The sequence below is a fragment of the Gymnogyps californianus genome, unplaced genomic scaffold (genome assembly GCF_018139145.2).
Source record: "Gymnogyps californianus isolate 813 unplaced genomic scaffold, ASM1813914v2 HiC_scaffold_83, whole genome shotgun sequence".
Lineage (NCBI taxonomy): Eukaryota > Metazoa > Chordata > Aves > Accipitriformes > Cathartidae > Gymnogyps > Gymnogyps californianus.
Genome location: NW_026114476.1, coordinates 206058 through 208972, shown reverse-complemented (window position 1 = coordinate 208972; position 2915 = coordinate 206058). Strand labels below are relative to the sequence as shown.

The 2915-nt window shown below is 73.4% G+C and overlaps 1 pseudogene; it reads right to left on the bottom strand.

Moving 5' to 3' along the window:
* Window positions 1-205: 205 nt before the first annotated feature.
* Window positions 206-2639, bottom strand: LOC127029176 (protocadherin gamma-A2-like; annotated as a pseudogene).
* Window positions 2640-2915: the final 276 nt, after the last annotated feature.

Genomic DNA, 2915 nt, shown 5'->3' with positions numbered 1-2915 from the left:
CCTCCCACAGCCACTGTAACGCTGAGCCGCAACCCCACGCTCCCCTCCCCGCAGCAAGAGGCACCAGCACCCAGCGCGGTGCTGAACGCAGCTTTGCCTTCCTTGGAACGACAGCTCCGCGCGCGGGACAGAGAGAGAAGGCGGCGGGGAAAGGGCAGAGAAGCAGCAGAGGGAAGCGTCGCGGAGCAAGTGTGCTCAGAGGAACTCACCGGGGAGCGGCGGGGTCCGCGCGGCGGGCGCCGGCAGGGTCCTCCCCGAGCAGCGGCGCGGGCTCGTCGGGCGGCGGCCGGGCCGGGAGGGTGTCGCAGCAGCTGCCGCCCGACAAGCGGAGCTGGCTCTTGCGCGAGTCGGCGGTGAGCGACACCTCGTGCGAGTAGGAGTGCAGGAAGGCGCGGACGCCGTCGATGCCCACGAAGTGCGAGGCCGGGACGCCGCGCAAGGCGCCGCTGCCCGCCGCCAGCAGCTGCGAGCGGCGCCAGCGCCGCAGGCGCAGCGCCAGCAGCAGCAGCAGGAAGGCGAGGAAGAGGCAGGACACGGCCGCCACGGCCACCACCAGCCACCGCGTCAGGCTGCCGGCCGCCTCGCCCGGCGCCGCCGCCGCGCTGCCCAGCTCCGACAGCAGCTCGGCCACGCTCTCGGCCAGCACCACCGTCAGCGTCGCCGTGGCCGACAGCGCCGGCCGCCCGTGGTCCTTCACCACCACCACCAGGCTCTGCCGCGCCGCGTCGCGGGCCAGCGGGAAGCGCGCCGTCCGCACCTCGCCGCTGTGCAGCCCCACGCGGAACAGCCCCGGCTCCGTCGCCTTGGCCAGCTCGTACGACAGCCACGCGTTCTGCCCCGCGTCCGCGTCCACCGCCACCACCTTGGCCACCAGCGCCCCGGGCTCCGCCGAGCGCGGCGCCAGCTCCACGCCCGCCCACCCCGCGCCCGCGCCCGCGCCGCCGCCGCCGCCGCCGCCGCCGGCGGGTACAGCACCTGCGGCGCGTTGTCGTTCTCGTCCACGATCACGAGCCGCACCGACACGTTGCTGCTCAGCGCCGGCGCGCGCCGCCGTCCTCCGCCCGCACCCACAGCCCCACCTCGCGCACCTCCTCGTAGTCGAAGGAGCGCAGCGCGTACAGCGCGCCCGTCTCCGCCTGCACCGACACGTACGACGACAGCGGCGCGCCCCGCACCCGCCCCTCCGACAGCCGGTACCGCACGCGCGCGTTCTGCCCCAGTCCGCGTCCGACGCCCGCACCGTCAGCACCAGCGCGCCCGCCGCGTTGTTCTCGGGCAGCCGGGCGCTGTAGCGCGCCTCCGCGAACACCGGCGCGTTGTCGTTCACGTCCAGCACCCGCAGCGCCAGCACCGCGCTGCTCCACAGCGCCGGCGACCCGCCGTCCGCCGCCCGCACCGTCACGTTGTACTCCGCCACCGCCTCCCGGTCCAGCTCGCTCGCCGTCACCACGCGGTAGTAGTCCTCAAACGACCGCTCCAGCCGGAACGGGACGCGCTCGGCGATGCTGCACCGCACCTCGCCGTTCGCCCCCGAGTCCCGGTCCTGCACGTGCAGCAGGGCCACCACCGTCCCCGGCGGCGCGTCCTCAGAGATCGCAGCCAGCGCCGACCGCACCGAAATCTGGGGCGCGTTGTCGTTCACGTCTGTCACGCTGATCGCGACTTTCGCCGTGTCGGAAAGGCCCCGCCGTCCTGCCTGCACCTCCAGTTCGTAGAGTCGCCTTCCTCGAAGTCCAGGCTCCGCACCAGCGTGATCGCTCCCGTCTCAGACTCCAGCTGGAAAACCGCCGAGGAACTTTCTTCAAGGAGTATTTCACGTGCCCGTTCAGCCCCTCGTCGGCGTCGGCGGCCGTGACGCTGACGAGGACGGAGCCCACGGGCACGTCCTCCGGCACACGCACCGTGTACTCCGCCTGGCTGAACACGGGCGCGTTGTCGTTCGCGTCCAGCACCGCCACGCGGATCCGCGCCGTGCCCGTCCGCGCCGGCTCTCCGCCGTCGCTCGCCCTCAGCACCAGCTCGTGAAACGCCGCCTCCTCCCGGTCCAGCGCCTTCGCCAGCACCAGCTCGGGACGCTGAGCCCCGCCGGGGCCCGCCTGCACGGCCAGCGAGAAGTGCTCGTCGCCGCTCAGCTCGTACCTCTGCAGGGAATTCGGTCCCACGTCCGGGTCGTGAGCCTCGGCCAGGGGAAACCGCGACCCCAGCGCTGTCGTCTCGCTCATTCTCACTCCTTCTGCCTCTCGAAGCTGGGCGCGTTGTCGTTAATGTCCGTGATTTCCACTTCGATGCCGTAAACCTGCATTTCCCCCTCCACTATCACCTCACAGCGCAGCACGCATTGCTCCACCACCGCACAGCTGCTCTCTGTCTAGCCTCTCCGCCGTCACTAAATGTCCCGTCTTCCCGTGCAGAGCGAAGTACTGCGTCCTGCCTTCGGAGACAACGCGGACGCCGCTGTCGCGGAGCGCCGGCAGGTCCAGCCGCAGGTCCTTGGCCACGTCGCCCACGAACGAGCCCTTCGGCATCTCCTCGGCAACCGAGTAGCGCAGCTGCCCCCACGCCGCCTCCCACGCCGACACCAGCACGCACCACAGCACGGCTCGCTCCCGCCGGCCCCACCGCCTCCCCGCCGCGCACATCGCCGCCGCGGCTCCGCCGGCACCGCACCACCGCCGGACGCTCCCCGCCGACGAACGCCGACCCGCCGCCCGCTCCGGCTCCCGCTCCGGCTCCGGCTCCGGCTCCCGCTCCCGCTCCGCCGCTCCGCTCGCCGGCTCCGCCGCGCGCCCCTCCGCCTCGCTGCAGCACGGCTCCGCACCGCGGGGACGCTCGCAGACCGCCCGGACGCCGAGCCACCCACCAGCACCCAGCCAGCCAGCCAGCGCGGCCGCGCGGCGGGGCTGCCTGCAGCGTCC